General features: G+C 39.3%; 1 protein-coding gene across 4 annotated transcripts in view; it reads right to left on the bottom strand.

Moving 5' to 3' along the window:
* The window catches only part of LOC131062016 (chloroplast envelope membrane protein), a 226,372-nt gene that overhangs the window by 20,343 nt on the left and 179,419 nt on the right, over positions 1-26,610 (bottom strand). The window lies entirely within an intron of this gene.

The raw sequence follows: 26,610 nt of genomic DNA on the forward strand, positions 1-26,610 counted from the left end.
ATTTGATCATGAATGGTAATGACAGTGACCTCATGAAGATCAGCCACTGAACGTAAAGATAATGAACATTCTTCATTGGCTACTATGATAGTGAAAGTCGCTGCTTTTTGCCACCTAGCACTGCTACAATGCATTCCTCTACTGCATTACTCTTTCATTTGTCAAGTTCTCTCTTGTCATGGCATTGAACTCCACATGTGGTAAAGGAAAGAAAAGATTCTCAATGGTGAGACTAGAACAGTCATCCTTGATTTTAGATAGGACTTGACTTAGCCTTTGTTTTCTGCTTCATGGTTCATGCCATTTTGACCCTCTTTGTGCATATGACAGCATACTTTTCATTTTACATCACTGTTGTCATCAACATATGAAAGCACTGGTGCTGTCCTTACATGCATTGAAACCCCTTGCAATCGGGTTTCTAGGACCTGACTGCAAGTATTGATCTTGAAAAGGGAAAATGTGGGAATGAGATTATGTGGAGACAAGGCAAGTTTCGGATCTTGGAGGCTGAAATGTGAGTGCAAGTGGATTGCAGCAAATTTGGAAAGCAGAAATGGAAGAATGCAAGTTGGGCAATAAAGCTGAAACTTACACTTGCAGTCAGGTCTTGAAGACCCGAATGCAAGTAAGCATTTTTTATTGGGTATTGTTGAGACATGGACCGGCTAGGACTCGAACCTAGGACCTTCCATATGCTGCTGGAGTGCTCTACCAATGAGCTACTAGCCCCTCTTGAACCAGTCCATCGTCGGTCCGGGTGTGGCTTATTTCCAACACCAACACCCCCCTTAAGCCACACCTCTCGTGTGCTTGGGGTTCCTAGACTGGACCTGGCTCTGATACCATGTTGAGACATGGACCAGCTAGGACTCGAACCTAGGACCTTCCATACGCTGTTGGAGTGCTCTACCACTGAGCTACTGGCCCCTCTTGGACCTATCCATCGTCGGTCCGAGTGTGGCTTTTTTCCAACACCAACAAGTATAAGCTTGCAATCGGGTCTTGAAACCACGATTGCAAGTGTGAGATGAAGGTTGCAATCTTGTGGTAAGGATGAGTGATAGGGAGGATCCTAGATCGCTTGAGTCAGCTTGACTCACTCCAAGGCTTTCTTCCTAGCCTAACCCAGGAACACTTCACTCTATTCCCCTAATCCACTCTAGGTCCTCACTACCGGGGGTTGATACTCTGCATTTTGTGAATTCACTTTCGTAAATCCACCAACTCACTAATCCACTAAATATAACCAGACACCTTGCAGGGTTTTCTCTACAATGGATTATTCCTACAACTTCTTCTAAGTTGTTCTCCTCCTCATGCGTGGGTTTCTCTTCCTATTGATCCCATCTTCCCCTGATCTGAGGCTAATAGCCTAGATTCCAATCTACCCTGCAAGTGATTCCTCTTGGTCACTGATACCTAGCCGGGCTATCATCAAGCTCGCCTAGGGCTAGTTTGTTGAAACGGCCGACGCAATTCCCTGGTCCTCTACAAATGGAACTCTATTGTACATGACTGGCTCTTCTTGACAACTTCCAATGGTCGTGTGGATCCCACGATGGAGTCTCAAGACAAAGCCATATTTACAACTACTTGTCACCAACAGAAAGCAAGAAACAAAAGGCGACTTTATTTACAGAGCCGAGCTTGGCACGAACTCAGAATTGGAACTCACAAAACACAGAAAAGAAACATCTACATTATCTGCGTTATCACTTGAAGATTTAAGCCATGTTAGCAACAGAAAAGAAACCAGAAAATGGTCTTCCAATTATTATTCAAAAGAAGTCTGTTCTTGTGGAATCAACAATTCCGACAATTCCAATCGAACCTATCCAACCTATCCAACCTATTAGAGAATGCCCATTGGGTCTTATATAGCCTCCTAGACATGTCATGAATCATCCTTAACGGACGAGATTCCAAATCGGCACAATCGGTTTCTATCTGTAACTGTTTTTTAATTTCCATCGGGTCATCGAGTTAGTACCGCAACCCCTATTTCGACGTCTGATAGCAGTTTACAACTCACTGGCTTTCCTATCGGGTCATCGGAGTAGCCTCAAAACACTTACTTCGACGTCCGATGACATTTTGATGGAAATATTGTCATTGATGTCAAAGATGCAAGAACACTATCATCAATGTAAAAGGTGATGGTTAAGGAATTGGATAGCTGTGATTTATATGAAGACATCTCTGTAATCAGATTAGTGATCAGTTTTGAAGATGAATTCCATATACAAGATGTGGGTATACAGTGATCAATGCAGCAATCTGTTTACAACGACAATGAACCACTAAGTAACAAACTGATATATATATATTGTCTCAGTAAATGGCTACAGAGCACATTGACTGAGAATATATACTGTATATTCTGATATCTAATACTGTACATACACAACAAGACATGACTACAACAACCAGACCATAGAAGAAATATAGAGATTAACTTAATTTATGTGTGCAGATCTCTATGAAACAATTACATGTTACTTTATGCCTCAAAAGTTTTACAAATAAATTATTTATGGGGCCCATCTCCTCATGCTAGAAGCCCACTAAAAGATAATATTTATGGGGCCCACCTCTTAATGTTAGAGCCCCACTAAAGACATAATAATCCTACGTAAAGGGATAATAAGGAAGTGATTTAAAGACAACATTATTAATGAACCAAGACCGATTCCACACTAATATGCAAAGGTGGCATCTCTTTAATATGCAAGTTGAGGTGTCAGCATCTATGGAAGCTAACCATAGTATCGAATAATGTGAGAGTCTACATGTTGCTGTTGATAAAGATAATACATGTCTTAAGTGAGAAATTCTTAGAAGACTTATGGAGACAAATCAGACAAGTATATGAGCAGATTTCTGAGGTTAAAATCAATCTTATTTTGAAAGCAAAATTCAAGCACAAGTGATTCACGTCAAACTCGAGGAACCAGTTTATAATAACCAGTGACCAACGACATAATACTCAGAATATGACAGTGATCTGCATTACAGTGATCTGTACACAGAGTCCAGGCAGAGACCATTATGAGTGCTGACCAATTTATCCTAAGGAAATATTTAATGACAGCGATCAAAAAGGAAAGTCAAGTGAATTATATAAAGCAATTATATCTGATTATTTACAGCAATGGTGAATAGAAGATAGCAGTTAATTAATTAACCAAAGGCAGCGATAATTTTTAAGATAAGTAATACTTGATACAAATTAATGGAACGGTTTGATCATTGTATGCAAGTGATGCGATTAAAACAAAAAGATAGCTGATTTGGTAATGGTTCGAGACATGATCTTCAGTTGTAATTGTTAGAGAAGCGATACAGAATACACAACATCATGGTCGACTTTCACGTAGCCAGCAATCTTTGAAAGAGTCTATTAAGAAAGATGTTGAAAGAATATGAGCAGCGATTATATAATGAAGACAACAGCTATGGTAACTAGAGGATGAAGAACATCGATTTAGCTTCAGCGATTCATCAAAAGTGGAATCAGTTAATATGCAGCAGTATATGAACATGCTGGGCCGACTCATGTATACCACAACCGACTTCATATTTATATCAACTTATCATGTTTGGATGTGGATATCTTGATGTGCCTATACTCCATAATTCGTGGAATCCTTTATTGCTATTCGTGGGTGAAGTCAAAGATGTTCGAACCAGATTAATGGAAAGATATTGAAAGGCGTATGAACTAGATTAATGGAAAGATAATAAAGACCCAAAAAAAGGGCAGCGACAAAGATGATATATTTAAGAAGAAATATTACAGCAGATCCCAATACGTTTGAAGGAGTTCTTGAGACAGCGCTGGAAATTAACGACAACAATTATATTAAAATAATCACCAGCCGATGAATAAAGTATATTAATAAGCATACGAATGCGGTATGACTTTATTGAGACCGATTAATAGTATACTAAATTCTCGAGGAAACAGTCAAAGTCGAAGAAGTATTCATGAAAAGGTATGAATCAAACAGAAGGTGGCAGCGATTAAGACAAAGCAACGATAGCGATCAAGATACTTTAGACAACAAACTAATATCATGGTTTGATTATTTGAAGGGATACGTAATATACAGAGTTTGATTATTAATGAATCTAATTAGAGGGTGCTATTGATAATAAATGGCTGATATGAAAAGCTGCGATAAAAATCAAGATGGACATGTCTATTCATTGTAAAGAGTTGTGAATATTAAAATAAAAGATATATATATGAGATGGATCGAGGGGTAGTGATGTGGTGTGTGTGTGAATATAGTGCTGAAAAAGTGAGTGAAAATATATAACATCCACACTAATGTGTAATACGATGAGAGTGTGAATAAAGTAGGTGTGGAATAAGAGAGTGGAGTATAATGCTGAATATATAATTATGTATGTAAGAAATAGAGATTGCGTGGGTAAAGAGTATGGAGTGAATAATGCTGTGAATATGTGTTCTCTGAGAAAAGAGTGATGTGAGTGGTGTATCGTGTAGAAAATACACATACATATTTTATATCAGATCTTGTGAAGAAAAGAAGACTAAATGAAGAACTTTATATGGTGAACTGCAAAGTAATTCTTGAAAGGATTAAATGCAGATTTGAAAGAAGAGTATGAAGAGGATATTTTTGGTATTTAAGCAGGTTAAGTGAAGATAGTATTCAGACTTGCACAACAGAAGACGGTGACCATTTTGGTGGCAGAATTGTTATCAGATTTGTGGCAGATTCATTGTCACCATATCAGCAGGTTGAAGAAAGAGTTTGTGGAAGAAAATAATATCCATCATCAGTTGGTACAGCAACATTGTAAAAGTGGAAAATCAGATTTATGTGAAGTGGGTTGGTGCTCACGAATTCAGAAGTGGGAGTTGGTGCTTCCAGTGGGTTGGTGCTCACAAATTCAGAAGTGGGAGTTGGTGCTTCCAGTGGGTAGGTGCTCACAAATCAGATTTGGGAGTTGGTGCTTCCTGTGGGTTGGTGCTCACAAACAGTGTTAGGGGTTGGTGCCTCTAGTAAGTTGGTGCCTACGAAATATTGTAAAAGAAGAAATATATATATAAGCATTGATTTACCGTGGTTTTCTCCCGTAAGGGCTTCCACGCATATATCTTGTGTTCTACTTGTGTTCATATTATTTAGATCACATATGAATATTGGTGTGCAATGAATATGTTTATGAGATAACTTATATACTTGTGAATGAAGTTGAAAAAGTTCAAATTGGTAAAATTAGTTGTTATACTGATTCACCCCCCCCCTCTCAGTATAACCGTGTGCTCTTCACATTTCACACATCGCGCACTTCCACATTGGTTTCCATCGGGTCATCGGGTTAGCAACAAGACATTCTTGCCGATGGCCGATTGTGCGCGCCTAACAAAAAGCCTCCTTATCGAGTTGTCGGGGTAGCTCTAAACAAGTTATGGCGATAGCCGATGGTGCGCTCCAAGCCGCATGTTTTCCCATCGGGTTATCGGGCGGCACAAAGACAAGTCATGCTGATACTCGACGGCTCCTTCCAAACTCACTCCGCTCGCTCCATCCTGCTGGTGACTTCGTCGGCTCATTGGGGTAGGTAGAAAACACTACCTCCGATAGTCTGATGGTCCACTTTGACTCGCTCCAATCGCTGGCGACTTCATCGGGGTAGGTAGGAAACAGTCCTGCCGATGGCTGATGGCACCTCATCGGGTTATCGGAACAAGTGCAGCCGAAGCATGAAATTTTCAAAAATGAAGACAAAAAGCACTCCAAGCTCCAAACATACAACCTAATGGACTTGAATCAGTCCTTATGCTAAAATTGCCAAAATTGCAAAAAGGGTATTTTCTCACCCTTAGGTGCTCCTGCACCATACTCCCCACACAAAAATTTAAGTCCCCCTTGGGGGCGGTAAGGCAACATCAATGCCCAGTCGTTGGAAATCGGATTTGGCAACCCAAGTGGCTTCGGCCTTAGGTAAGTGGCGCCACTTGATTAAGTGTTCCCTGTACATGCCATGCCTCATTTGCTTCTTCACCCTGGAATCTAAAATTTGTTCCGCCTATGGTTTAGAAACGGGTGGTACTGGAATATCACTGAGAGTAGTGTCCCCTTCTGGCTTCGATCCATCTGGCACTGCTACGGGACCTTTAAACTGAACCAAGTCTTGGACATTAAACAAAGGGGACAATGCCAAATCTGCGGGTAAATCTACCTTATAAGCATTGGAGCCATACTTAGCCAAAATTTTGCAAGGACCTATTCACCTCATCTGAGGCTTACTAGGGACTCCCTTCTGCAATCTTGCCCTGTTCAGATGTACCATAACCATGTCTCCCAATGCAAATTGTATGTCTTTTCTCCTCTTGTCTGCTTTAGCCTTAATCCTCTGCGTAGCATCGATCAATTTTTTTTGCACTTGTTCATGCACCTCTTTCATAGACTGAGTGAAATCCTCTGCATGTCCACTTCTTCCTTCCAGGCTTCCCAAATCTCGAAGTTCACAAACACCGCATGGGTGCAGTCCATAAACAATCTCAAAAGGACTTACCTGTAGTTCCGTTGACAGTCATTATATGTGAATTCTGCCTGTGGTAGCACTTGATCCCACATCTGTCCATACTCCTTTGTCAGACACCTCAGAAGATTACCCAGTACTCGGTTAATGACTTAAGTTTGACCATCTGTCTGCGGATGATACGCAAAACCAAAAGAAAGGTTAGTTCCCAGTCTTGTCCATAGAGTTTTCCAAAAGTAGCCCATAAACTTCACATCCCTGTCTGAAACTATACTGAGAGGCAACCCATGAATTCTTACCACCTCTCTGAAAAATAAATGTGCAATGTAACTAGCATCATGCATAGCCTTGCATGTAACAAAATGATTCATTTGCTAAACTGGTCAACAATGACAAAAATACTATCAAGCTAGTCTTGGTTTTTGGCAAACCTACAACAAAATCCATGCTGATGCACTCCCACGGTCTTTTGGGAATTGGTAAAGGTTGGTATAGTCCAGCATTTGAACTAGTACCCTTGGCTTTCTGACACACAATACACTGTTCAACATACTTCCTGATATCTTTAGGCATTTTCGACCAATAATAAAATCTTTGCACCAACTCAAGTGTTTTATTCAAACCAAAATGTCCACTAAGACTTCCATTATGTTTTTCCTGTATGAGATTTTCCCTCATAACTGACAACCTTTAAACAATATACCACTCTGCAATGTGTAATCTGCATACTGGCTATTGAAATGATTATTATACTCACTGCACACCTTGTATACCTCAGAAAAATCGTCATCTTCTTTGTAAAACTCCTTGAAACTCTCAACACCTATGCTCTGCAAGGTCACTTCCTGGACAGTGAGAAGTTTTCTGCTTAAAGCATCTACTACCTTGTTCAGCTGTCCCTTTTTGTGCTTGATAGTGAAAGTGTATGCCTGCAGGTATTCAATCCATTTGATGTGTCTATTGCTCAACTTTTCTTGAGAATTGATAAAACTCAAGGCTTGGTTATCCATAAACACTACAAATTCTTTGGGCAAAAGATAATGCCTTTGTTTCCTAAGAGCTTGCACTAAGGCATAGAATTCTAAGCCATAGGATGAGTATCTCTTCTTAGCTTCATTCAATTTCTCACTATAGAATGCTACTGGTCTTCCCTCTTGGTTCAAAATAGCTCCTACTGCTATTTGACTAGCATCACATTATAAGGTAAACAACTTATCAAAACTTGGTAACACTAGGATGGGTTGGCTAGCTATCCTCTTTTTGAGCAACTCAAACCCCTGGTCGGCTTCTTTAGTCCACCTAAACTTAGTTTTCAACCCACCCTTAATTGTATCAAGAACAGGAGCACAAATTTCACTAAAACCACGAATGAACTTCCTATAAAATTGGGCAAGTCCATGAAAAATTCTTACCTCAATAGCAAGTTTCGGTGTGGGCCAGTTCTATATTGCTTCCACCTTGCTAGGATCCATTTCCAAACTACCTTGGGATACAACAAAACCCAGATAAATGAGTTCTTGTTTCATGAATTCACATTTTTCTAGATGGATCGCCAATTGTTCCTCATGCAGTTTCCTTAAGACAATCTGCAAGTGTTCAAGATTCTCTCCCTCTATTTTGCTGAATATGAGGATATCATCAAGGTATACCACCACAAATCTACCTATGTAGTCCTTCAACACCTCATTCATCAACCTCATGAAGGTGCTAGGGGTGTTAGTAAGCCCAAATGACATAACTAACCACTCATATAACCCCTCTGCAGTCTTAAAAGTTGTTTTCCATTCATCCCCTTCTTTAATCCAGATCTGGTGATAACCACTCTTTAAATCCAGCTTAGTAAAATACTTTGCTTCTCCAAGACAATCCATTAAATCCTCAATTCTAGGGATAGAAAATCTGTATCTTATGGTGATTCTGTTTATTGCCCGAGAATTAGTACATAATCTCCATTTACCCCCTTTCTTGGTTGCTAAGACCACTAGTACAACACATGGGCTTATACTTTTTCTGATTAGGCCTTGATCAAGCAACTCTTGTACTTGTCTTGCCACTTCTTTGTTTTGTTCAGGATTCATCTTATATGCAGCTTTATTTGGCAGCGATGCTCCGGGTATAAAGTCTATCTGGTGACTTACTGTTCTAGGAGGAGGTAGCATTGTGGGTGTTCCATCACTCACAATGTCCTTAAACTATTCTAACAACTACTAAACCTCTTTAGGCAAACTTTCTTGTTCAGTCTTCTTTTCTTGACTAGGTTTAACTAAGAGAGCATAATGTTCTCCATCTCCTTTCTTGAGATCTCTCAAAAATTCTTTTCTTCCCCTCAACAACACATTAGGACGACTAGTCTTGGTTCCTTCATCCTCTACCAAACATTGAACCCTGTATGTCACCCCTTCCTTTGTGAATGCATAGGAGTTCTTTTCTCCATCATGGATAGCTTTTCTGTCAAATTGCCATGGTCTACCTAGCAACAGATGACAGGCATCCATGGGTAGAACATCACATAAAATTCTGTCAGAATACTTCCCAATTGCAAATTCAACCCATACTTGTTCATTTACTAACACATGTTGTCCTTTATTCAACCATGTGACCTTGTAAGGATGACTATGTGGCATGCTACTCAACCCAAGTTTACTTACTGCTTCTTCGGAGATGATATTGTCCATTGATCCTGAGTCAATGATCACTTTACACACCTTACCAAGTATCTAACACTTTACTCTAAAAAGAGACCTCCTCTATTTAGGCTCTTCCTTAACCGGCTCCCTGATTAGTACCTTTCTAACCATCAGATTCTCACCATTCTCTGAGTCAAGGTTTACTTCAGGAGACTTCACACTACTAGAATCCTCTTGCACATAATTAATTCTTTTCTCTCTATGTGATGAGGTTGCCTTCTCCGGACACCTATAGGCAAGATGACCAAAATTACTGCAATGGTAACACTTCATGTTTGCAAAATATGAACCTCCGCCAGAAATTCCAGATCTACCTTTGTTGTTGCTGTTGTGACCTCTTCCTCTACCATAATTTCCTCTTCCACTGGGTTCATTAGTCTACTCGGTCAATTTTGACTCTTTTCTTATTCTTTTCTTCTACTTTTAGGACCAACTGGTAACATTTGTGAATGGTATTTGGACTCAACAAACTTAATTCCTCTTGTATGTTCCATCTCAGACCGTTAAGATACCTTCTTACTCTAATGCTTTCATCCTTCATCACTTTTGACCTTAGACACAACTTCTGGAACTCTTCAATGTAGGTACTTACATCTAACTACTTTTGCCTTAGGTTTTGTCTTTTCCTATGCAACTGTATTTCATAGTCCTCAAGAAGATAAGTCTCTGATTTTGGTTACCATCCCTTTCCAAGTAGAGATGGGGATCTTACCTTCTCTTTCTCTCTCATTTTGTATAAACTTCCACCAAGTAACGGCAACACCTCTCATTCTTGACTTAGCCACTTTAACCTTCTGGGCCTCAATCACACCTTCACACTCAAAATGGCTTTCCATACCCTCTATCCATTCCATTATCGGATCTACTTCCATCTTGCCACTGAACAGTGGTACTCCTTCAAAAGACCTTCCACTCATTGCCTTTAAAGCCTTCAAGAATGGTTCTTGATCAATAACGAGGTCTGGGGCAGAGATTTCATCCTCTATTGCCAATATTTCACCCTTCTCATCTATATCTTCCCACTCACTTCTGCAATCTTGACTTCCACTATACCTAGTTTCTGCACCAACCTTTCCTTGAGCAATTGGTTTTCATCTTCTTGGTCAGCGACCTACTTAGCCAATTCTGCATTTGTCACCATCTTTACTCCTTTTGATACTAGATCAGTCGTACACTCTTTACCCCAAATCTTTAGCTTGCTCTGATACCAATCTGATAGGGAGGATCCTAGATCGCTTGAGTCAGCTTGACTCACTCCAAGGCTTTCTTCCTAGCCTAACCCGGGAACACTTCACTCTATTCCACTAATCCACTCTAGGTCCTCACTACCGGGCGTTGATACTCTGCATTTTGTGAATTCACTTTCGTAAATCCACCAACTCACTAATCCACTGAATATAACCAGACACCTTGCAGGGTTTGCTCTACCATAGATTATTCCTACAACTTCTTCTAAGTTGTTCTCCTCATGCATGGGTCTCTCTTCCTATTGATCCCATCTTCCCCTGATCTGAGGCTAATAGCCTAGATTCCAATCTACCCTGGAAGTGATTCCTCTTGGTCACTGATACCTAGCCGGGCTATCATCAAGCTCGCCTAGGGCCAGTTTGCTGAAACGGCCAACGCCATTCCCTGGTCCTCTACAAATGGAACTCTATTGTACATGACTGGTTCTTCTTCACAACTTCCAATGGTCGTGTGGATCCCACGATGGAGTCTCAAGACATAGCCATATTTACAACTACTTGTCACCAACAAAAAGCAAGAAACAAAAGACGACTTTATTTACACAGTCGAGCTTGGCACAAACTCAGAATTGAAACTCACAAAACACAGAAAAGAAACATCTACATTCTTTGCGTTATCACTTGAAGATTTAAGCCATGTTAGCAACAGAAAAGAAACCAGAAAATGATCTTCCAATTATTATTCAAAAAGAAGTTTGTTCTTGTGGAATCAACAATTCCGACAATTCCAATCGAACCTATCCAACCTATCCAACCTGTTACAGAATGCCCATTGGGTCTTATGTAGCCTCCTAGACATGTCGTGAATCATCCTTAACGCACGAGATTCCAAATCGACACAATCAGTTTCTATCTGTAACTGTCTTTTGATTTCCATCAGGTCATCGGGTTAGTACGGCAACCCCTATTCCGACATCCGATAGCAGTTTACAACTCACTCGCTTTCCTATCGGGTCATCGGAGTAGCCTCAAAACACTTACTCCGATGTTCGATGACATTTCACACATCGCGCACTTCCACATTGGTTTCCATCGAGTCATCGGGTTAGCAACAAGACATTCTTGCCAATGGTCGATGGTGTGTGCCTAACAAAAAGCCTCCTTATCGGGTTGTCGGGGTAGCTCTAAACAAGTTATGGCGATAGCCGATGGTGCGCTCCAAGCCGCATGTTTTCCCATCGGGTTACAGGCAGCACAAAGACAAGTCATGCCGATACCTGACGGCTCCTTCTGAACTCACTCCGCTCGCTCCATCCCACTGGTGACTTCGTCGACTCATCAGTGTAGGTAGAAAACACTACCTCCGATAGTCCAATGGTCCGCTTTGACTAGCTCCAATCGCTGGCGACTTCATTGGGGTATCAGGGTAGGTAGGAAACAGTCTCGCCAATGGCCGGTGGCACCTCATTAGGTTATCGGAACAAGTGTAGCTGAAACATGAAATTTTCAAAAATGAAGACAAAAAGCACTCCAAGCTCCAAACATACAACCTAATGGACTCGAATCAGTCCTTATGCCAAAATTACAAAAAGGGTATTTTCTCACCCTTAGGTGCTCCTGCACCAATGAGCTTGCAATCGGGTCTTGGAACCCCGATTGCAAGTGAGCATACTTGCAAGGATGGTGAGAGGAACAAACTCGGAATCAGGTCTCTAGGACCTGACTACAAGTGGGAAGGTTTGCAAGGGAGGGACAAACTTGCAATCAGGGTTTTGAGATCCGATTGCAAGTGCATATGTAATGCGACGCTCAAAGAAAAGGGGACTTTGCAATATGAAAAGCAAACAATGATAATAGCTAAGACACTTGCAATCGAGGTTTTGAAACCCGATTGCAAGTAAGTAGCTCCACTTGAAGTAGAATGATATTTCAATACTCCACTCAAAGGCACAAATAGGCAACCTAAGAAGAACCCCTTAATATTGCAGGATAATGGAGATGCAAGAAGAGGGGAATCAGGTCCTAAAAGCCCAATGCAGATGCAAAATACGTTTATTTTGGCCTTTAAGAGACACTTATAATCAGGTCTCAAACACCCGATTACAAGTAAAAGTGATTGCAACCTTTATAAAAGGGAAAGGACTAACTTGTAATCGGGTCAAAAATACCCGACGACAAGTATGTTTGACTTAAAAAGAAATGGACTAACTTGTAATTGGGTCTTCGAGACTCGATTACAAGTAAAATGCTTTTACTTGTAATTGCATTCAAAAGCTCCTACAACTTGCAATCACCTACTTAAAACCTGAATTTGCAAGTAACTTGTAATCGGGTTTCTATGACCTGATTGCAAGTAAAGTTAGCTTGAGCAAAAAGTTCCTACTTGCAGTGACTGACTTGAGACCAAAATTTGCCCAGAAAGCTAGGAAAATGAAAGCCAAAACTAGCCAAAACTTGAACAATGATGACAAAATCACCCACACATGATTAGCCACCAACCAATATGAATTTTAAACCTCATAAAACGTACCTTAGAGAAGAAAACTATGAATTTTGAGTAAAAATTCATAAGAGTTGTCTATTTTTTGAAAGTTCAAAAATTGAGACAATAGTCTCCTTTATTTTTTTCTTTTTCTTCTTTTCACTATCTACATTACCAATCTTCCTCTTTGTTCCCCTATATCCATCTAATGGTCTAACTTTGACCTTAGAGCATACCGCCACAAGCAAGTGTTTGGCGGTCATTTGTAACACTCATTTTCACAAGATGTACCAACATATTCCAAATCAAAAATCTTACCAAGTAACAAAGCAGGACCTATACCTTTGTAACGTTGGTTGACATAGCGCCGTTCACATTGTTGGTGTCATGTGGCTTCCTCGCTATTGATCACCAATGGCCTTGCTAGATTTGGAATCACTTGCCAGAGTCAATTCGATGCAGGTAGTGGCGGGAGTTCTTTGTCATTCTCGATGCAAGATTTGATAATATCTTCATTATGCGCATCTTGATTGCACACAAACCAATCATCCGCCTTTATGCATTGGCCAATTATTTGCCCAAATTCCTCCAAGTCAGTTACTTCTTCAAAGTTATCTTCTTGTTCCACCTTTTTTGTGGCCTACTATTCCTTTCGCTTTTTCTCAGCTTCCTTGTCAATGTCATATGCTCGGCATCCCTAGCGCACACCTTCATATGGTGCTATCCATATCCAGTAGCCAGTCTACATCTCTAGAGTGCAAGTGTGTCGAAGAAAGCGTTTGTCAAGTGTTTGTGGATTCTTAGGACTACAACTCCTTTGATGTGCTTTGTTACTAGCCTTTCCTCAACCAGTCGCTCTGCCTCGACCAACTCCTCTGGTGCAAATGGTTGTTCTAGTATGACAGGATCCTCCTCCAATGCTTCATCTATTCCTATTGTCCAGCCTCCTCAGGTTGCATATCCCAACATATTGATTACCAAAGTGGGTCCTTTTCCCTCTTGATACACCTTAAGTTTGAATCCATTAATGGGCTCTTGGATGGGCTTGTCATCCAAGGTTGCCAATTTGATTGTCTTGTTCTCACCAACCTCATTTTATACGGTCTCACTAAACAAACTTTAAACTTCTCATCACTATTGTTATATTTTCAAACCAATTATCTTGGTCAAAAGTTCATTTTTTGGAGGTGTTTTTTGTTGTAGAAAATTTGTCAACGTTGCTAGTATCGGTGGCCCATTGTGTCGTTATCCTCCGTTCGTCCAGTTTGTTAAGGCCGAAGAGTCGTTCTTTCAAGCTCTCGGTGTTGCCAAGCTAGTTCTCCACAACAATTCTCAAGCTCAAAACCATGTACTCGACAAGGACCATATCTTCCTACCTATACATCAACCGAAATGGTGTATGGCCTATTGTTACCTTATAAGTTGAACGGTAAGCCAACAATACCACTATAAGTCTTTCTCCCTAATCCTTGTCCTCAACACCACATGAATTGTATATGACTAAGACTAGCACTTTATGACTCCACCTGGCCATTGGCAGTTGGGTAGTATCGACTAGAAAAATTATGGAAAATCTTGAACTCTGTTGTCATCAGTCAAATGACATGGCTGATGAAATGCACCCCTCTGTCACTTGTGATTTGGATCAAGATGTCGTACTTTGTTAGCATTTACTCATATATAAATGTAATGTCCCCTACTTGATCTATTTCAATATACTAAAATTGATTGATACTCTTCAATTAGTTATTAGCAAGTTCTTATTTATTTTCCTCATTAAATGATTAATTTCATTATTCATGGTTCTTAATATAGACATCAGACCTTGCTACTACTTCACTATTAAGAGAGAAGGGTCTATGTATGTTACCAAAGACCTTAGAGACCAAATACAATAGGTTCCCTCAAAGTTTAAAGATCCAAGCCCTTACCTATCTTGGGTCTATACCCTCAAGGCTTATGGGTCGCTGATCCCCACCCTATCTTGGGACTTAACCTATTGCTTGGATTTAGACTGCCCCTCTTTGGAACATCTCATCCCCATCTTCTTAAATATTGACAGTAATAACATGAATGAAACTATAAGTATACTAACTTCTCATGTATAATAAATATATATGAAATTAAGTATGATTGTCGTACATATTGCAGTTTATATTAGTATTACTATTAAATTCTGCAAAACAACATTATCAGGCTTCGTATATTAAGCATACATATTCAACACATCCCCATGCATACCACCAAGAACAAAGATGCTAATGCTTGTAACTTGATACTAGTTCTGATCCGATCCAATGCATGGTGATGTTGCTGGGTGCTTTGATTCCTTTCCTTTATATCTCTCAATGTGAGGGAGAGATCACACCTCTTCATCATGCATGCCCTTTGGAAAAAGACACACCCTTTCACCATTAGCACCTTTTGAAAGAGTGCACTCTTCATTATTTCTGCCCTTTGAAAGGGATATAACCTTTCATAATCAGGTCTGCACTTCTTATTTAAATCAGATGTGCACTTCTTATTTCCAAATTCTTCCCCCCTCAAATGAGTTTCTCTTCTCCCTTTTAAATCTCACGTTTGAGGGAGTCCCATCTTATCATTTCATGCCTTTTGACCTTTCATTAGCTTTAATCGAATTTTAATTATATTTAATTATATTCTTTTATATTTTAATTTTAATTTTTATATTTATTCTTTTGTATTTTAATGTTTTAATTATTTATTATTAAATTATATTTCAAAGTAGGGACATTACAATAAATTTTGCCGTAATAATAGTAGTGTTGTCTGGTAGTGCTCTTGCCTTCGCTCATCTAGTCAGGCATTCAGTGACTACCACAATGCATGGGCATCTATGTATCTGGCTGAACTTCAATGGCCCAATGAAATCTAGGCCCCACCTCTTGAAGAATTCTTGGGGCTGCAAGGAGAAACAATGACATGAACTCTCCCTTCAGGGGTTTGTCGATTATTTGGCAGGTATCACATCCGACCAACCATTCCCAGGCATCTATGTGCAATGTTGGCCACCATAGCCCTACCAATAAGACTTTGCATGCCATGGCATCTAGTCCCATATGGCCGCCAACTAGCCCTTCATGTGCTTCTTCCAACACTCGTATTTCCTCCCGCATGACACATCTCCGTACCACTTGTTCAAAACCCATCTTGTATAGCAACCCGTTTATGAGTTGGAAGGATTTACTAGAGGGCTAGTTTTCTCCTTTTGCTTGGTGGCATATCCTTTGGGAAGGTAGAAGTGGATAGGTACTCCCTGATGCTTCCGTAAATGGAAGTGTTGATGTGTTTTTTATGCACATTCAAACACAGAATAAAATACCCAAAAGTATCTTATCCTCTCTTCAACAAAATCTCTTGGATGCTGAAGATTGGCTTAAGAATCATTCGAGAAGACTCCAAGGTCCATGTATGTAGGATCATTACATGTGGATAAGCTTTGTTGGTCATTGTGATTGTTGTTTCATCTAGGGGGCATTTATGGTTCGAAAAGATTTCATGAAGTTATTTCCTGATGATATGCAATGAAGTTCCTTCCTAAAACTACTGAATGATTTGCAAAAAATGGCAAAAGATAAGGGCTTAGAGAAGTTCCAAACTATCCTAAAAATGAATGGATGAAGAATGACACAAGTGAAACTCAACTAGTTATAGCATCGCCATACACAAACAACTCTACTAGAACTAGTGCAATCTTCTAAGGATGTTTAGAGGTTTTCAAATCATCGCAAAGCATAGATACCATTAGTTGAATGCATATCAACGATTGAGCAATAATCGAACTTAAGCAATTTAAAAGGTTCCAATTGACCACACAAGGCTAACTTACAATCAGCAAGAAAGCTAGTGGTATGGATAACGAGCTTCACAATATATCAAGTGCATCATTACATCATTTAATCTAATGCTTAAACTAACATCAAAGATTGACTTGAGAAGATAAAAGAACCATGTAATAGGCTTCAAGGATTGAGCAAAAACACTAGAACTTCAATGTTTTATTGATCCAATAGCCAAACAACAACAATTCTTCAAGTCCTTCCATTGTCACTATTCTAACACCTTAGCCTATTTCTCTCCTATTGCTCTTAATCTTATTCTATTAACCATTACAAATGAAATGAGTGGAGTTTATATAAGACTCCCAAATAAAATGAAGGGCCGTGATCGAATGAAGATCAAGGGCCAAGATTTTGCCACCTAAACCCTAATTAGGGTTTGATACAAATGAAAACCCTATCAAGATAATCATCATAATGAATCAACCAATGAGAAGATAGCATGTGCCGACACGGAAATCGAGGAAGCATCCAACAATAAGCAAATGAAATGCCAAGTGGTACCATAACAAACTTTTATCTAGAACTTTGTTCCCTTTCTCCTTTTCCTTTCTGGCATATTCAATTAATCTGGACGTCATAATTTCAACTTCAGAAATTGGAATCTCAGGTAGATTCTTCATTCGTTCTTCTAGGTGGACTACTTCATCAAAGGCTGCAAGAAGAGTTATCTCCCATTCATGCTCAAGTTCTTTAGTCTTATCAATAAGGAACATAGTGGTATACATAATATCCAACTGTTTTTCTGTGATCAGTCCACCTTCTCCCTGAAAGATGACTTTTATCTTGTCCTCTAATTCTTGAATGTCCACATCTGTTTCAATTTCTGCCTTTTTGTCAAGAATGACGCACGTCACCTCAATTACCTTCTCATGAATATCATGGACAGTATCTTCAATTTGATTACATCTATTAGTAATGTCTTCAAAAAGGAGTTTCTTTATTTGAAGCAAAGTCGACCACTGTAACAAATTAGGAGTTGATTCTTTTCTAATTACCCTTTCTTGTGCCAGTATCTGTCTAGGTGCCTTCCTTATTGCTTGCAATACTGGAAAGGTGACATCTTTAGTATGAGTGAAGGCATCAACTGTCACCATGAGGTTATGAACTATCTCAAGAACACGAATGGCTCTACCAAGTATTTTCATCATATTTCCCACAAACTCATTAGCCATTGTGAAAGATTTATCGACCCATGCATCTAGAAGTTGTGCTGAGTTTGCTATCTTCTCCATATGATTTACCAATTCATGAGGAAGCATTAGTGGAGGTGTGTTTGTTGGATCATGTTCCCTTAGTGATTCCTTGAACTGATGGAAATAGCTCCTCCTTGCATTTATCTCCTTTTCTAGCCTTTTGTTCTTCTCTATTTCAGCCTTTAGCTTCTCATTGACCGCCTTCACTGAATCGGTTGCTTCATCCATGGCTTGCACAAAAGTAAGTGGACCTAAGTCAAATGTCTCCAAATCATATTCAGCTGTCGTAATCTCATCCTCATACTTATCTACTACCAGAGTAGCAATCTGTATCTTCCTAGAGCCTGTATCGTCTCTTATTACTTTAGACATCTTTGAAGCTTTCTTATTGTCAATGACTTCCTGAGGTCTATTTAGAAGACTCCCCAAATCAAATGCTTGTTCTTCTTCTTCCACTATTACCTCCTTGGCAAGTCTTTCTTTGAGCCAGTCAGGGATAGAAGATCTTCATTCTTTTACTTGCACTTCTTCGAGCAATGGCTCATTCCTGGAAGGGGAAGTTACTTCATTATTATCTCCCTGTTCCTCATCATCACAAATCTGGATATGGAGGGCTGGATTTGATGATTCTTGTGGCATCTTTCCTTTATCTTGTCTATCATTCCTGTCATTTTATATTGTAGAATCCATTGATTCATCTACTTCATGGACCATGCTTTCATATATTCTTTGATCCTTGCCTTGATTTATTTCTCTCTCATGCCTAGAAGAAGCGCTAGGAGGCTGATCAAAATTTGTCTTTTGCTTCTTCTTGGATGTCTCTTTCTTTCCCTATCCATTCTTCCTCTTTGATCCTTTAGAATGAGAAGTGCTCTCACTTACACTTGCCCTTTCTTCTTCTTTTGTCCTTGTCTCCAAATTGAATGTCATTGTTAGATCTTGCTCCAATTTCTGATGCCGAATATCTACCCATCTGCGTGTGCAAGTTAAGACTTGATTCATCAATTCCCTCAAATCCGTGACATCCTTTTCATCCCAATTAATCTTTATTCCTTTATCTTCCATCGCATAGGTAGATTGGATATATCTACCACTATCTTGTGCTTGGTCGGCAACTCTATAGACTTTGCATTTCCTGATGAGATCAAGAGGCAGACGGGAGTACATCTTATTTTTTATCTCTAAGTCATCTTATGCATTCATCCAAAAGTTTTCTACTTGAAACACATGTTTACGCTTTCTTCCAGCCATTTCTTCTATATTACTGTAGCGATAAAAGTTATCTCTAGGAGCAAATGGTGTAAACGAATAGAGAGATAACTCTTGCTCGACACTTTCAGCTACTTGAAGGGAAGAACAAAATTCTATTGAATTTCCAGGTGAAATGGAATTAGTGATGACACCTCCATGTTTGTATCTCAATGCCTTGGTACATGATAACAATTGTCTTGCCACCTCAAGTAGTACTATCCTGTCTGTTGGATAACGTGGCAACATATAAGGGGGAGAACGACATCCTTGGATCCTTATGTATGTGAATTTGGGAAATTGAATGAACCAGGCACCATATTGTTTGACAAGTGCTTGTGCCTCCGGAGACAATCTCTGATGGATTCCACCTTGTAGAGTCCTAGTAATGTGCACTGTGAAAGTATCATTGACTGTTCTATAGTGTTGCTTAGGTGGGTGATGCAATATTTCATAGGAATCACAAACCCTTATCTCTCCAAGCCTCCTTCCGAATCTCAGTGTCAAACTGATTGGAAACTAAAAGGGATTACATGTTTGGGCCCCACCAAAAAGCATGAACAAAAACCAAAAAAATATGCACTAAAAACCTAGCAAAACTCACATCCTTCTACAGCCATGGTACTTGTACAAAAAGCTAGGTGCCTGCAATTTTCAGCAACTATGCACACAACAATATGTACAGCCTACAATATGAATATCAAGGCATCCACAAATGTTGATCTCATAGACGATATTAAAAATATATCATTTCAAATAGCAAAGTGTTGATCAAAAACTCACAAGTATCTACCAGTAAATGGTATAACCAACATGAGGTGTACTGCCAGCATGAATACCACCAAAGTTGCCACAAACAAACACTATCAAAACTCTGAAATTTGATTGCAAACACAACAAAAATGTGCAACTCAAAACATGTCAAAATGACCCATATCTGCAACCCCAAACTGAAACTCTTCTCTACAACTCACGGGTGATCTTTGTATGAAACCACTCCAACTAGCTAGAGGGATTTTCGTCCCCAAAACCAAAAACTCCAAGAAAGTTTCCAGTCTCAAATAGTTCTGGAATAACTCAGGACTTTTTTGAAGAATAATAATTTATCATCTATAAAAAGCCCCTTTTTCTAGGTGTCCAACTTTGGAGCTCACTTATAATGCCTTGTCAATGAATTATTACACTAAGTTGTCTTTCTAAATAAATCAACAATAGACAACTTAAGTCAATAGTTAAATTAATTTACCGAAGTTGCGAAAAGCACCAAAACAATAAGGAAATAGGATTCTAACTATACCAACATGATACTAAAGACTTAGTTCGATGATAAAAGGAAACTAAGTGACTTACTAAAAATTGTATCCACAAAGACTGAAAATCAATTACGAAAGTGTTGTAAGGATCCACACCATCAATTGAGCTCATTGCTTTGAATAAAAACTCAGCTAAGCTAAACGTGTGCTCTCCAAGAGCTTTGGAGTTCTTACGATACCAACTAGCCTATGGGAAAACTCAATAAAAAGGCTAATTGTCTCCAAACTCATTATGCAAAAGGGGGCATCACAAATTGAGTTGATTGTAGAAAATTTAATGGGATTTGAGCTTACACCTTGCAAGGGTTCTTTTAGCATACAAAAGTAAGGTGGTTCATGAGGTGCTAGTGACTACAAAGTGGGTGCAGCTGACACTAGTTGGATCCTTTTTCCTTGCAATTTTAACTAGTCTCCGAGTTATTTGTCTAATTTTGGAGCTTAGAGAGAATCCCCATGGCCTAGCAGAGCTAGAAGTGTAGGAGAGTGTTGATGGCAAAAAAGCTTGCACTTTCGGACAACACAAAATAGAATGCTAAGGGTATCCTACCCTCTTGAATAGGAAAATCTCCAATGCTATTCGGATTGATCATAGGAGATAAACTCAAGGCTTCAACTGTCAGGTCTTGACTGGCTAAGGATAACTCAAGGTTGATTTGTTTTGTTGGTAATCATGAGGGTACTTATGCATTTGACAAGCTCTGCATCTAGTATGGCTATCTGGTGATGTTTTTTAGTTCTCAGAGTAGGGAAAATTAAGGCAAAGGGATAGGGTTTAGAGATCCTAAGGACAATGATATCAACGGTTGATGCTACAGATAGACAGATGTCAAATAAAATAAAACTAATTCTTGCTTAGTCAGAGATAAACTCACAAGTCCATAGAAACAGTGCAAGCTCCAAAGGCAAGTAAAAGATTTTCAGACCACGAGCATTCATTTGGATACCCAATTCTAGCACAATCCAAAACAAACACTCATGGTTGAACTAAGAGAAATAATAGGCTCAAACTAGCCATGCATAGAGACCTACAGTCAGCTAGCCTCCAATAGTATGAACCTGAAATCAAATCAAATACCCTCACACTTCACCATTAAGATCACTGAACTTTACAAACTTCATGAAAAGAAACCATGCAAACAGGTTAGGACAAATGGCAAAACACCACGTTTCAATGCTTTATTCCAACTATTGTTACAACAATTCCTACTCTATTCTACTTCTACTTCTAACTATTGGTAATTCTAACCTACTAGCTCCTAAAATTCCAACTTTCTAACCCTAAAATTCTAATCTCGTCACCATGACAAAGGCACTGGCCTTTTGTAAATTTTACATTCTGAACCAATGGCCAGGATTGATTCCATGTCCTGACAACTTTCTAGTTAATGATATCAACAACCATCACCCACCTTCTCAACTACCTTCAACTATTTTCAATTAATTCCACTAGAAGACAAAATTTCACAGGGCTCAAGACACAAAAAGATTAATTTGGTAGTTGGCAAATAACTAACTTGTGGCCTCCCTTTTGAATTGCATTACTCCGGGCCCACAAGTATTAATCTTACAATAAAGAAATTGCTTTTACAATAAATTTATTTTCTGTTATCTCCAGCTGTTCTTTTTTTGTTTCTGCATGTCCTGTAGCGCTCTGTTCCTACCATTGTCTTTCAAAATCCTAAAACAGCACCAATCAGTAGACAGTTCTCTGATTCTTCCTTCAACTCCTCCCCCTGACTTTCAACTTCCTACCATGCTGATGGTGATAGGGATCCTTGCTCATCCAACCCTTCTTTCTTTGATCTTGGGGTCCACTCACTGACATCTTTAGGATGTTGGCATGGAATTCTCTCTTTGGCTTTATCTTGGGAATCCTCTGGAGGGTAGCACCGCAAAGCCCTCTTTGTGTTATTCATCATACATGGATACATATGACAAGGATCAATCATTATTTTACCATTCACTCATTCTCCGAAGGATTTGAGTATTACTCTACCATCGTGCCTACGAGGGTCTCTTGGCTTGGAGAAAGCGATGAAATTCATAGGGTTGGGATGGATGAGAGAAACACTTCGAAAATGAAGGCTATCCCTAATTTTAGGCTTTAGTCAACACTAGCCTTGGAAGGTTACTTAGATGGTCTAGGAAAAACCTTTGACATCCTCAATCTTACCTTTTATGGCTGCAAAATCCAACCTTAGAAAGCAAACTTTGGAAAGAAGACTCAGCATTTAAAGGAGTACCAAAAACATCACTAAATTCTAACACATATCGAGGAAGTTCAGCCTTTACCTAAGCATTGGAAGGGTCATTGGAAACAAGGTTCTACTTCCACCAAAGTTTGGACTAGAGTTCCAGTACTTGTCTGGACTCGCCAAGACTTGGCGAGTCCCAGGCTGGGTGACCCTGGGCGAGTCCTAGAGGCCCAAACCCGGGCGAGCCGAGTCTTGGGCGAGTCTTGCCAAGTCCTTGGACTCCCCAACCCGGCCCAAACCCGGCGAGTCCTAATGCCAGGACTCGGCCATTGGTAGCTAAAGTATAAACCAAAAAAAAAAAAAATTTAAAAAGTGTTTTAATTTGGGTTTTTTTTCATTTATATTTGTTTTTAAAGTGTAAAAGTCATCTCATTTCATTCTATTGAAAAAATAGGAGGAAAAAAGGGTGAGTTGTGAGGAGAAAGAAGAGTGCATAATAGGGCAACCAGCAAGGACGAGGAGCAAAATTTCTTCAACAAATCGCATTGGGGCAGCGTAATACTTGCATTTGGCGCATCAAGAGCTTGTTAGAGAGGATTGAAAAGAGGTTGCATTTCATTTCAACCTTGTTCTCAGAGGTAAGATTGATTTTTTTTGTTATTTTGGTGTTTTATAAGCAAAATTTACATTGTTTTTTTTTTCACATTTGTATTCATTTTCTTTCAAAAAAATACCAAACCCTACCATGTAGATTGTTTTTTTTTTCAAAACATAAAGAAATCAGAAAACTCTACAATGTACATTTTTTTTTAATGTTTTTTGAAAAAAAAAACAATGTACATTGTAGAGTTTGTTGATTTCTTTATGTTTTGAAAAAAAAAAAAATCTATATGGTAGGGTTTGCTGATTTCTTTGAAAGAAAATGAATAGAAATTCTATTAAATTGTTTTTTGTTTTAAAACATTGCTATTACATTGTTTTTATTATATTAATTTAAATTTAACAATGCACAAATATTCATTTTTTTGTAATTGTGTCTTATTCCAGCAACCTTCAACTTTTTAAAACCATATTTTTGACAATGTCTAGTTCCACTCCTACTCGTAGAACAATCTCGAGTAGAAGAGATCCAACTTGGAAACATACTAAATATATTCCGGGCAAAAAAGGAGAGGCAAAATATAAATTTTGCAAAACAATCTTTCATCGAGGCATAAATAGATTGAAATACCACATTGTCAGCATACATGGCCATGATGTTGACCATTGCACACTACCACGTCATAAGGCTATTCATGAGTGCCAAGTGCAAATAGAGACATTTGACGCTCAATGAAATGAAGAAGAGGCAAAGGGACAAGTTGGCTGGCATCAGTTGTGTTGGAGAGGCTTCTTCCATGCCTCCATATCGTCCTAGTGTGAGTACCACTGCTACTGCTTCTATTACTGCTAGTGCCAATGGTAGCGGGAGTGCAAGCATTGGTCCTAGAATTCGTAAATCTAGGATGGATTCATTTTTTGCGCCACGCACTACTCCTACTGCCCAACCTTCGCTCGAGAGCATGGGTTGTGTTGTGATGTATTCACACATCGCCCCATTGCAAATGCGGACCCCCACTTTTTTCCGCTTTCTAGGATAGTGTTAGACCTTTGCTATTAGCCTTTGCATTGAAGGGATATAATTTCTTAAGTAGACAGAGAGTTCATCAAGTCAAGTTTGTCTCCTTAGGTTTTAATGAAGGCAATCAGTTATCAAGGCTTTTGGAATGGATAACTCGTCTTTTGCTTGTAGGGCTATAATTGGAATGAATGACTAAGATAGGTCAAGTTGAGCATGGAAGTTGGACAGAGGATCCCTTTATATGAAGCCTAGTCAACATTGCAACGTTTCCTTCATCATCCAGATGATTTGAGCGTACTTCAATGAGAGGTGAGATCCGAGAGTAAAATTTGACTACGTATGCTAAAATTTTAATTCCTCCTTCCTAGGAGCGAATTTTACTTCCATTGCTCCTTCTCAAGAGTGAAATCCCTCTCTATCCCTTCAAATCACCTAAAATTGCCCCTAGCTATCATGAGATGTCTTGGTTTGAGTAAAGGATTTGATCTTTGATCAAAGGCCTTGAATTAGGTTAAGTAAGGGGGTAACTTCCTTTGCTCCCTAGTTGGAGCGAAATGGATGTCCTTTGCTCCTTCTCAGGACCAAAATCCTCTTCCATTGCCTCTATTTTGGAGCGATTTGAACTTCTTAGGCATATTTGAGGATGTTGAGCTAATCTAGTGCCTCCACAATCACTTTGAACATGCAAATTCATCAAATGCATCAGGATTTTGACTAAGTAACGCAGGGGGCAAGGCAAATTTGAGTCATTTCCATTGCTCCTCTACAAGAGCGATATTTACTTCCATTGCTCTCCTTTGAGAGTGAATTTCCCTTCCATTGCCTTTGGAGTAGAGCGAAATCACATTCAAGGCAAATATTAAGGTCTTTTGATGCATGAGAGCTAAACCCTAAGGTGCAAAATAGTAAGACCGAGCTAGAAGGAGGGTTTGAAGATCATTTCCGTTGCTCAAGGTTCAAGGCGAAAACTACTTCCTTTACTCTCTTCCAAGAGCGTAATATGTTTCCTTTTCCCTTCTTTGGGAGTGAATTTGCTTCTAGAGCCCCGCTTGAGTTGGTAGAATCAAAATTGATGCGTAAAAGGGAGTTGAACTTCAGTTTGAAAATTATTTCCATTACTCCACCTTTGGAGCGATTTTTACTTCCATTGCTCCTCATTGGGAGCAAAAATGTCTTCCTTTGCTTGAGATTGGGAGCGAAATTGATCTTAAAGCCTTCTCCAAGGTTGAATTGACTCCTTCACATGCATAGATGGCAAAGTACTCAAACATGAAGTGATCAAAGACAAGTTTGAAATCATTTCCATTGCCTCCCCTTTGGAGCAAAATGTTCTTCCATTGCTCCTCATTGGGAGTAAATTTCACTTCTATTGCTTCAATCTTTGAGCGAAATCATCTTCAAGGCATTTGGTGAAGGAAATTTGACAACTCTTGCATATGAAGAGATGAGTTGATGAACAAAGAGCAAGAATTTGGCAAGTATCAATAAATTTTCTTTGCTCCCCTCTAGGAGGGGATTCTTGTCCCATTGCCTTCCTTTGGGAGCGAAAAGCTCTTCCTTTGCCCTTAGATAGGAGTGAAGTTGATTCCAAGTATATGAAGAGATGAGTTGATGAACAAAGAGCAAGAATTTGTCTAAGTATCAATAAATTTCCTTTGCTCCCCTCTAGGAGCAAATTCTTGTTCCATTGCCTCCCATTGAGAATGAAAAGCTCTTCCTTTGCCCTTAGATAGGAGCGAACTTGATTCCAAGGCCCTCTTTAAAGTTATTTTGACCTATTTTCACCCATGGATGATTGGAACCTAGAATTTGAGTTGATGGATTGGAGATATGGATGAAATTTTGACTAAATGGTTACTTCCATTGCCCTTGGAGTGGAGAGAAATTGCCTTCGATTGCCCTTCTTTGAGAGCGAAAATCATCCCAAGGCTATTTTGATGACAATTCCAAGCATTCCACATGGAAGAGATGGCATTTTGAGACATGAGAGGTGGAAATCTAGCTTAAAGATTGAAACCGATGAACATCCATTGCCTTGATGTTAAAGCGAAAATCACTTCCTTTGCCACTTTGGAGAAGTGAATTTCCCTTTTGCTCATGGAAAGAGATGCATATGCCAAATTTTGCTAAGTGTTGGAAAACTTCCATTGCTCCTTGATTGGAGCGAATTACACTTCCTTTGCTCCACATTAAGAGCGAACTTGATTTCCATTGCTCTCACATTGAAGTAACTTCCATTGCCTATCCTTAGGAGCGAACTTCCCTTTGAATGCACTCATCAAACCTGCAACATATT

The sequence above is a fragment of the Cryptomeria japonica genome, chromosome 2 (genome assembly GCF_030272615.1).
Source record: "Cryptomeria japonica chromosome 2, Sugi_1.0, whole genome shotgun sequence".
In the NCBI taxonomy this organism is placed as follows: domain Eukaryota; kingdom Viridiplantae; phylum Streptophyta; class Pinopsida; order Cupressales; family Cupressaceae; genus Cryptomeria; species Cryptomeria japonica.